We start from the raw sequence: 11030 nt of genomic DNA, 5'->3' as shown, positions 1-11030 counted from the left end.
AACACTGCCGTCCACTTTCTGGCTCCTACTCCTGGGCACACTGGACCTGGTGAAAAAACTGGCCCATTTATGCTGCCTCAACTCATGCTTCACCTGTATGCATTAAAACACAAACAAAGGGGCGCCTGGTGGCTCAGTTGGTTAAGCATCTGACTTTGGCCCAGGTCATGATCTCATGGTTCGTGGGTTCGGCCCCGCATCAGGCTATCTGCTGTCAGCATAGAGCTCGCTCCGGTTCCTCTGTCCCCCTCTCTCCCTGACCACCCCCTTTGTGTTCTCTCTCTCTCAAAAATAAACACTACAAAAAACCCCTCTTTTCTTCGTCTATAGCTGACTCCTCATTAGAATTCCACAACCACCTCATACTTCCCTCTGCAAATCTTCAACTCTAAACTGAGCAAGAATATGGAATCAATCCTTGAACAATGTTTCTCTGTTCCACCTGTCCCCAAACCCATCAGTTCATCCCAGAATTTCCCTGGGCCATTACCTATTTTCTTTCCTCCTGTCCCCGAGGAAGAAGAGTTTTTCCTCCTTACCAACGACCCAACCTCTACAGTATTTTCCAGAACTTCCTCCATTGAGCACCTTCTCCTCTGTCTTGTCCATTTCACTCTCCCTCTTTTTTCTCCCAAACTTTTTGAATGAGAAATCACCCTAATTGCCTCTAGTTCTTTGCCAGTCACTTCTCATGCAACATCTCCACCACCCTGTAGTCTCTTGCAGTTGCCTGTGACCTTGGCATTACCAAACCTGCTAGCCATCAACTCTCTTCTCCTCAGTGATGAGTCTGCAGGATTCAATACCCATTCCCTCCCTTAAAACTTCCATCATCTCCAGGCCACTAGCTTCTCTTGTTTTCTTCCTAACTTCCCAACTATTCCTTCTTAGTCTCCTCTGACTCCTCTCTTCTCCTTCAATTCCCCAAATACAGAGATCTCCCAGGATTCAGCTTCTAGGCTTCTCTCACTCTGCCCTTCCTGTCTGTCTTCTGTCCCCAAGTTTCCACGAGCCATCTCTTCGGAAGAATCTTTAACTGACAGCTTCTGAGGTCCTGTCTGGAATGTCCAATTTCCTGCTAAGCATCTCTGAGTGGATGTCCTGGAGCTCCTCAAACTCATTGTAACCACGATCATTTTCTCTACCCCCTACCCCCAACAAGCGCTGCCTTCAGACTTCCACCATTCTTGCCAACCATCAAGCTGAACACCTAGGAGTCACTGGGGCCACCCGCTTCTTTCTTATTCCCCCAAATCCATTCACCTGCCACGTTTGCTCAATTCTACATTAGCCCTGCCTCTTGCCCACACTCCTTTGTGTTCTACCTTCTGTGCCCCCACCTGGTTCTGGCCTTCCTTGACCGGACTATGGCAATATCCATGCTTATCCACGATCCTTCTGCCTCTCAGCCTGCGCCGCCATCACTAATCCTAGCAGAGTAATAGCCCACAGCCTCTAAAGCTGGAGTAACCATGTACTTCGCAATTCGAATCTAGATACTTCGGAAAATGAAAAGGGACTCTGTAAAGTAGTAATAATAAAAAAAACTTTAGGAATAAAAATATAATAACGACAGTGGGTCAAAAGGCATGAACTGAAACTGCCCTGGACATAGGGTCATCCTACCTAAAGCACATGTCTGTTCACATCCCTCTCCTGCTCAAAGACCTTCCATGACTCCCTATTGAATTGAGTTCACATTCGTGTTGGCATTCAAGTCCTGCTTTTCAGCCTCTATCCCAGGCACCCCCCCTCTCCTGATAGGCAGAACTAGCCGGTGGTCCTTGAACATGACTCGTGCTATCCCAGTCCCGCACCTGTGTTCATGCTTTTCCTTTCTTCAGGAAATCCTTGTTACCAACTCTGCTCCCCAAATCCCATCTTATTTCAGGACCAAAACCACAAACTGCCCTCCAAGAAGTCTCCCCTCATCCTTCTCCTGCACCTCTCCTCTAGCACTTTGCACTTTCCCCTAAATATGATCTTATTTCTCATCTTGGATGTAACAAGGATGCTGATCCGTGGCTGCACACGGCCCCCCTCCCAGCCAGCTCTTTGGCTGGGCAGCTGCTTACAGTGTGGCCTGGCATTAAAAGATGAGCTGGGCCAACCCGATTTCTTCTCCTGGGAATTTGAACTATGAAATATGGAGAGACTAGAGCAGTTAGCAGAGGTGATGTAGAGAGAGGCTCAGAGAGGCCGGCTGGTCAAATGCAAGTCACAGTTATGAGAAATTATGAGGAAACCCAGGAAGCTCTCAAGGCTGCACAGAGGTCAGAAGCAGTTATGAGCTGGGGCTCTGGAGGCCGACCTGAGTGAGAATCCTGACTCCTCCACTTTGTGGCTTGCACTTAGGGGCAGGGTACCTAACCTCCTTGAGCCTCAGTGTTCTCATATGTAAAATGGGGTAATGATATCAGCTAACTTGCAGTGTTCTTAATAGGATTTACTGAGATAAGCATGGAAACCAATGTGTCGGGCATTTAGTATGTGTCCAGAGCTGGTTAACCATCATTCCTCCTCCTCCTATTATAATAATTATTATTTCATTAATATTAACGAGGAGAGAGACACACAAAGAGAAGAGAGACCCTATGGTGTGCCCTTCCACCTTACCCTGAGAGAGACGGTGGTCCCCAGAGCTGCCTTGGTCCCTGCGTGCTTTCTGGGCCCAGTTCTAACGCCAAGTCACGTGCTTCGATACAAAGGCCCTCCTTTTTCTTGTGATTACATAAGTGTACCTCTGTTTCTTGCAAACAGAAGGACACCTGCCCAGATTCCTGTCTTCCTCCTGTGTCTGGACCTGAGCTCCTCACAGTTCAGTATAATGAATGTTCTACCTCAATACTCTGCCTGCGCCTTGAACACAGCTCATGTTTATTTCTTGATGAATGAATGAATGAATGAATGAATACATAAGATTCTAAATCCTCTCCTGCCTCTACAGAAACACGATTTTTTTAGAAGACTCAGAACTCCATGGGGTACGTGGTTGGGGAGAGTCAGCTCCCTAATTCACTGTTTCATCCCTCAAAGCAAGAAAGGAGGAAAGCCAGGACTAGGGTCACTCTAGAGACTGATGCCGTAGGGTCTGAGTTCTGCCCTCATGCTGCCAGGCCTTGCCTCCTCCTTTCCTCACTCCCTCTGAGCCCAGAAGTGGGGCAATAGGGTCACAGGAGGGAAAACAGAGGCAAGAAATCTGCCCGGTCAGGTTGCCAGCCTACTGAAAAAGAGCCAGACATCGCTTACCAGGCCTGGCCCCACCCCACTTCTCCACCCACACCGCAAGCCCCAGCCACACTCACATCTTTCCACACCCTTACCTTCACCGTGCACTTTCTTATTATGCCTTCGTCCATACTATTCCTTCTCCCCCACAAAGGTGCTTCCCTGCCTTCACGTCGGATGAGAACTCTTACCGGTCTTTCAACACCCAGTGCAGAGCCAGATCGTCCCTGGATCTCGCAGGCAGGGTTGAATGCTCCTGCTCTGTGCTTCCAACCCTTGTGGAGATGCTTCTGAACCCTTTTACCAATTACCAATTACCCATGTATTTGTCTGTCTTCCCCTGAGAAGGTCCCAAGGATAGGAATTACGTCCTAGTCACCATCGTGCCCCCAGTGCACCGATGTAGCGAAGGACTTAGCACATAGTAGGCTTTCACTAAGTGTCGTTGACTGACTGTATGAATGTATGAATGGATTAATTGACAGTTTCTCTCAGCTCTGGGAGCCCGGGGCCCTGCTTTTTTCTCTCTTCTCTAGCTGTCTTGGGCATTGCTTGAAGACTTCTGCAGTCTCATGATGATTTCTCCCAAAGGCACCACTACTCATCTCCAGTCCTGAGCAACATCTGGAGTCCACCAGGCAGGACACTGCAGGGCTGTGGATCTGGAGCATTTCAAGGCTAGAAATTTGGGGGTTAAGCATTGAGCAGGGGGCAGAGGAGAATGAGACAAAGTGGGGCAGGCTGGGGGCTTGAATGTCTTCATTGCCATTTGGGTCCTGGCAGGTGGGTCCAGGCTCTCCCTCCCAGGCAGGCCTCTGACTGGGCTGCTGGGCATGGCTGCCACTTGCCTGCCCTCCTATCTCCCCAGGCCCATGGCTGAGCGGCTGGCAGAGGCAGCACTGGGCCAGCCCGAGCAGACAGCCTTGCGCGATTGCTGGCTCCAGGCCTCCCAGCCCAGCTTGTAGCTCCCCCCAGAGTGGCGGGATTGATTGGCTGCAGCCGGAATGGGCACCAGTCTCCCTGGCTTGGACAGAAACGGGGCCATCTGTTACACCTCTAGTTAAAAGTACATAAAGTTGAGCATTTGTGCGCCGACAATACCACCCCTGACACCCTCCACGCGGCACAGCGCTCCGGCTCCTTGGCAGGCTCACGCTCCGCGACAGGCCGGCAGAGCAACGCCTACACGCTGGCTGGGTTGGCACCACCGCAGGCACCACGGCTCCACCCTCCGGCGGCCTGGCCCAGCTGGGTTCAGCCTAGAAGCCGAGATCCCACCTGTATCAGAGGGTGGAGGGGAGGACAGGGTGTGGGGGAAGGGTGCAGATGGGTGGGTGGGTGACATTCAAGGTATTCCACCAATGTCTTTTCCCATTCATCTCCCCCTGGTGCTCTTTCCAGCTAAGCCAGCCCTCCCGACTCCAAAACCGCTGTGGGCAGTCCCGCTCTGCCCTCTTGCTCTGGTGGCCCTCCCGCTCTGACCTGGAATACTCCATTCTTCCCATCGGCCTCTCAATTTTTCCCACCCTTCAAGGCCCAGCTCTAGTCCCAACTCTGCCGTGCAGACTTCTCCCTGCTCTGACCTCCCAGAGGCCTCCTCCCCCTCCTGAATGGCCTCTCCTGAGGCTTGTCCAGTATGAGCTTTGAGCTCTGCCTGCGCTGCCAGAACTGGGCTGGCCCTTGTCTTACCCACAGACTAGAACAGGGCTGGGTCCACGATGCGGCAGGAGGATCTATAAGTCCTTGCCTGAACTCAGCTCAGCTGCGGGGCAAGGGGGACAATGACTGCAGAGGTGGTACCGGCCCTCCCAGTAGCCACCCAGATGGCTTTGCTGGTCGTAGCCCGGAAAGTATACGGTCAGGTGTACGGACAGCTCTTGATAGTGGTTTACTCACGTGTTTGTTCAACACATATTTGTTAAACGTGTGTTATATGCCTCATTCTGTGTGGGGCATGGAAGAGGAGAGGGAATGGTAAAAAACAACAACAACAACAACAAAAACATGAGATTAGACACAGTCGGTGCCCTTAAAGAGTTTACCCACTAGCAAAGGCCATGAGACAAGTCCAAATAATACCTATAATGCAATGAGCCACTCAAATCAACAGAAGTGCCCTCTGTCTTCTGCAACAACAGACTCTCAGAGCTGAAAAGGACCCAGAAGTTCAGAGACTCTGATATCCCATCCTTGGCCCAAACGCGTTTATGTGCATCACATGAGCTAATGTGGGAAAGCTCTTATGTGGCACAAAGGGAGTGATGGTAAAATAGCGAAGATGATGAGGACGACAATAAAATTGTGTCTACCAGCCTTCTCGGCAGATTCTAAGCCCCGCTTGCATACTCCACCTGTTGGGGGGAGCTCACTCCCACACAAGGCAGCTCATTCCATTGTCTTCGCTTCTACCCTTCAGAAAGCCATTCACAAGGATAAGCTGAAGTCATCCCATCTCTGCTCAGCAATTTGTGGTGGTGATTCCACCCCTGGGACCACACAGAAGAGCTGGGACTAGGGTGAGGCAAATGAGATGCTTAAGCCCGGAATTTAAGTACATAACGCTCAGAGCGAGTACCCCCTTCAGTCCTGTGCCCAAGGCACCTCACTTGCCTCACCTGAGTCCCAACCCGGCCACACAGTGGGTCTGTATCCTCCTCCCCCAGCCAGCCCAGCTGGAAACTGTCAGATTTGTCCAATACCCTTAGCCTCCAAACAAACTCCACCAGCTGCCTACAGTGTGGGGGGTGCCCTAGTACAGCCCCAAATACGAGGTGATGGGGGCACAGGAGGACTATGGGAGGGTATTAGTCATAACAGGGGGACTTACCTGCCCCCTCCAATCTTTGTCTGCACATCACCTCCTTCTGTCCTGGTCTAGTTGCCCCTAACCTTCCCCCACAGCACTGGTATAAGACAGGCTGATGTTCCCAAATCTGGGCCTTAAAAGAACCCAAGCAGCAGGCTCTAAAGGACATTGGGCAGTGAGCCTGGATGTGGAAATCCGTGTGACTGTTTCTCCTTCTCCTGAGCATCCCCAGGTAGGGGTGTGTGTGTGTGTGTGTGTGTAGGAAGCAGAAATGCAAAGCTCATAAGCCATGGAAAACCCTGGAGGATGGGGCTGGAGAAGGGGGGGGGGAGGTAGGGAGCAGGAGGGCTGGGGGAAGAAGGGAAGGGAGCAGAGTCTGAAGACGGTATGATCCAGCGTGCTACATTCCAGAGGGGGCACCTCAAACAAGCCACTTGACCATTCTGAGTGTCAGTGTGCTAGCTGTAAACTGGACTACGGAGACCGTTTGCCTACCTAGGGGGTGAACCATGGGAGAGCCCACTGTGACAGTCCCAGAGCTCTGCTACACACAGTCGCCTTCACCAGCGGCTGCTGCGGGTAAAGCCCAGGTGAACCGAAAGCTTCCCGGCTCGGCTCAAACTGGAGTTGCGCTGGCTCTGCAGCCTGGCCTGGGGTTCAGCTTGAGAGTCTGTGTTGTCTAGAACTACTTTTGTGACCTCCGTTGTTTCTCTCTGGCCCTCGTCGACCCCATCTCGACAAATCCTCGCTTTTTTTCCTTCCTGTTTATAAAGCCCTGTCCACCCCCGAGGCCTCTTCAGCCTCCCAACGAAGAGCCCTGAGAGGAAAGCGGTTATGGAATTCTAGTCCTTTGCCTAGGCACGAACCAAGGCTCACAGTCAGTTAGAAACTCGAGCGGGGTGGGGAGGGCTTGGACTCCACTCTTCCGAGGCCCTCCTCCCAGGCCGGGGCCCGAAGGGTCACCGAGCCACGGCTAGGATGAGCACTCAAGCGGGAAGGGCACCGGGCGCTCTGGGTGGGCGCCAGGCGCCCCCGGCCAGGGCCTGAGCTTCCCCGGGGCCGCCAGCAGCAGGCGCTGTGGCAGAAGCGCCCTCAATACCCGAGCATTAACTTAAGAATAGCTCACACTAATATCCCTGGCTGTGTGGAAACAGCGTTTTATTAAATGCTTCACACAGATTTGGTATAATAAAGATGAATATATTATATCCATTGCCTCCCCCAGAGTGAGACAATAATAAGAGAGGGAAAAAAAAACCAATAAAGTGAAACATAAATACAATATAATGGGACTTGTGTCGAGGGACGCATGGCCTGTCGGGGCTGCCACGGGGCGACCTTGCAGCGGGAGCTGGGGACGGCCGCCGGGGGAGCCGGATTACAGCCCTCCCCTGCCCAGTCAGGGGTCCCCAGGCCCCAGCTTCCAGCCTACCCACCCCTACTCCCCCACAACCAGTCCCACTTCTGCAGCTAGGAGGAGCCTACCTCAGAGAGACGCCCCTGGAGAGGGTGAAAGAGTGGGGGGATCGTTTGGCCATACCTCTGCCCTGGGCCGTGTGCCTTCTCTCTGGTGCTCCTTCTCTCCCTCGGTGGGGGGCTTCTGGGAACGTGGGCCCCACAGGACAGATAGATTCATGAACAGATGCATAGACTCGTGGGAGGAAAACTTGGGGAGCGATGGCTTCTACCTTGGCCCTGCCAAGGCCACCTCCCCGGACTTGGGCTTGGAGAAACGCTGTCCTCCCTGACCTGTCCCAGAGGCTGTCCCATTATATGCCGGAAGTTCCTCACTGGGTATTATTTCGATCCTTCTCTGGGAGCCGCCAAACTCGTTCACCTAAAAACAAAAATTTCAAAACTTTCCCAGCACGGAAAAAAAAAGGGAACGCTTGGAGATTCAGCCCAACCCCTCCACGCTTAGGTAGCAGCCAGCCCTGTGGGGTCTCAATTCACCCAGTCCAAGGCTAGACTGTGTGGCTTAAACTCAAGAGTGCCTCCCAGCTTGACATGGGTGTGAATCCTACCTGTGGCACGGACCAGCGGGAGGTGATCTTAACCTCAGTTTCCTCTTGGGTAAAACCGGGACCCGGCCAGGATTGGAGAGAAGGTTTCTAACACCTGGCACCCTATCAGCTGTTCCTGGAAATATTCGTTAAAATAAATAGCCATTCTAGACCTCGAATTCTCCCGAACCTCACTTCCTCCTTGGGCCCCAAAGCAGGCAACCCCTTTTCCCAAACGAATGAAAAGTCTTAGTCTCCCATCTCTCCCCCTAAGTCTCCTGACTTTGCCCCCATCAAAACTCAGAGAGGTTAACAGACTTACCCAAGATCACACAGCTGCCCTGGAGTGGAGTTGTCTGAGGTCATGGTGCCATCAGCCCTCTCACCTGCCTCTGCAAAGACACTCAGGTGGCCCTGCTGCAGAAGGCGTTCGAAATTTGGTGGTTAACCCAGCGTTTCAGCTGAGGACTCAGAGCTGCCGGCCGAGTAAGCCCAAGCCTCCCCAGGAGCCAGAGGCCGGGGCTGAGCACCCCACTGAACAAAAAAAGGAATGAGAAAGAAATGCCTGGAGGCTGAGGAAAGAGGAAGAGGAGGAGTAAGCCTGGGCAGAAGAAAAAGATTGCTGGGGTTGCCGAGAGGGGCAGGCGGACACGAGCTGCCCTCCGCAGGGCTAATGGTCCGGCTTCCGGTCAGGAACACCCTGAAGACTAGGTGTGGGGAACTTGCCGGCGCCGCCCCGGGCCCCAGGCGGGCCAGCGGGGCGGCACAAGGGTCTGGGCCCCGAAGTTCAGCACGCAGGAGCGGGGTCGCTACTGCAGACAGGATGGGGTGGGCCTAATGGAAGGGGAGGGGCGTGGGAAAGAGCTGGAGCAATTAAGCGTCGGTGGATGTTTGATGGGATGTGATCCCTCAAGATCAGGAACATAGGGACACGTGGGAAGTGGAATAGCCAAGGGGAGCTGGTTCCGCCCAAATGAAATAAGGCTGCAGGCGCTCGCACTGACCCTCTCGCTCAGGCCCAGCAGCCTGGGGCTCCCTTCCCTCCCCCTCCGCCTCTCCCCACTGCCTCCCGCCTCCCACCTTCCGCTCGAGCACTCGGCCCCGGGGCCCACACCCGAGGCTGGCGTGGCAGGAACCGGCTCCGTGGGTCCGAAAGGCAGCAACAGAGACCGGGTAACCTGGGATCCACAGAAAATGAAGGGCCCTGCGGCTTGCCTGGAGCTTCGCTCGGCTCGCTAGGAAAATCCTGGCCCGAGGAGCAGCCTCAGGGCATCCGGGCCCTGAGCGCGGGACTGAGCCGGCCTTCTTCGCTTTGCTGGGAGCCAAGCCGCCCTCATTCTGCGGTGCGGTTGGGCACTGCAGCAGCTTGGTCCTCCGCAGTCGGACCCCGCGTCCCCTATTCTGGCCTTGCTTCTGCCGCCTGAGTGGTCTCGCCCAGGGTCTTGAGAGCAGCTGAGCTGGAACAGCACTGCCTGGCAGGCAGCCCTCTGACCTTGGGGTCGGAGGAGATCGGGGACCAGGGAGTCTTCTGGGACTTGGTCCCGGCAGAATCCAGGATGCCAGCGGGCAGGGGGGTCTTCTACCTGGCTCCCCTCTTCGAGCGCATGAGTGACCCCCTCCCCTCAGCGGGAAGGCGAGGGGCTGAGCTGGCGGCGGCACTAATGCAATGAGCCCCCGCAAGGCTGCTGAATTATTCACGTGCAGTTTATTGGGAGAAGCCTGACTCAGGCCTTTCCCGAGCCGCCTAGCCCCGCTGGCCCGCCCCTAGGTCTCCTTGCCATTCCCGGCCGACCGGCCCGTTCCTCCCTCCCTGGCCTAGCCCAGGCCCCGCTGCTGCCCGTCTGCAGCCGGGTGCCCCACAGGCTGTGAGACACTTCTGTGGAATGGGAGGCACCGACCAGCATCAGCAGCTTTGCTCAAACCCAAGAGTTCCTGGGCCATCTAGGTTAGTAAGAGAGGATCAACTGTTGGAGTTTCTGTGGGTAGCAAGGAAAATGGAACCCCCACCCTAGGTCCGGGAGCAGCAGGCTGGGGGTGTGGCCTTTTTCCAACTGCCCCCCTCCCTGTGGCCCTAAGTAGCCATCCTGGGAGCCCACTAGGCCCTGCCCCAGGCTGCAGACCTAATGGGGGTGCACAAGGGACCAAGGAGTTCACCCCCCCCCCCCAGAGCAGGTTGCTGCCCAGGCCACAGAGGGAGGAAATATGGGGGGGGGGGCATTCTGGCTCCCCCTCTGAGCTGACACTGCTGGCCTCCTGCTTGGCTGTTTCTCTTGCCTGGAAAGTGGTCCCCGCCCCTGCACCTACCCAAATGCTCTTGGTTTTTTTAAGGCTCAATGCAAATGTCACTTGCACTGGGACAGAACCAGTCTCCTCCCACTTATCCTCTTCACAGCCCCCTGGGCTACTGGGATGAAAATGTCCGTCTCCTGCCACTCCTGCCTGCCCATCACCCTCCTTCTTCTGTCTGTCTTCCTCTCTGTTTCTGGGCCCAAAACATGATGGGGGCTCAATCCTGTAGAAAGAAAGACAGGGAGGAGAGAGAACAGAAACTCCATTCCTGAATCAGGCCACACCACAGCTGGGTCCAGAACCCAGGACCTCCCACCTCCCTCCACAGCCAAAAGGCATTAAAGAATGAGGTCTCTGTGCCCCTGTGTGAGTGTTGGAGGTATCAGCAGCAGGGGCGCCTCACACATCTGCACACAGCTGGCAAAACAATGCACCTACCCTTCACTCATACCCTTGGTCCCCTCTCTCCAGGGCCCAGGCTGAATGAAGTCCCTGCCTGGCTCTCTCTTTTGTCTCTTATTATTCATTTAGTTTACTCATTCAAAAATGCATGGAGAGGGGCACCTGAGTGGCTCAGTCGGTTGAGCGTCCGACTTCGGCTCAGGCTCAGGTCACGGTCTCGTGGTTCATGAGTTTGAGCCCCGCGTCAGGCTCTGTGCTAACAAACAGCTCAGAGCCTGGATCCTGCTTCAGATTCTGTGTCT

At 54.4% G+C, this 11030-nt stretch overlaps 1 long non-coding RNA gene across 1 annotated transcript; it reads right to left on the bottom strand.

The window, feature by feature from the left end:
* Positions 1 to 5468: 5468 nt before the first annotated feature.
* LOC109492650 lies at positions 5469 to 10985 on the bottom strand. The gene is made up of 3 exons (XR_006587243.1): positions 8360 to 10985; positions 8059 to 8173; positions 5469 to 7871 (listed from the first exon to the last, which is right to left on the bottom strand). It is a non-coding gene; the product is annotated as an uncharacterized LOC109492650 (long non-coding RNA).
* Between the last annotated feature and the right edge of the window lie 45 nt (positions 10986 to 11030).

This window comes from Felis catus, chromosome D2 (assembly GCF_018350175.1).
Source record: "Felis catus isolate Fca126 chromosome D2, F.catus_Fca126_mat1.0, whole genome shotgun sequence".
NCBI lineage: Eukaryota > Metazoa > Chordata > Mammalia > Carnivora > Felidae > Felis > Felis catus.
This window is presented reverse-complemented; position numbering and strand designations above follow the sequence as displayed.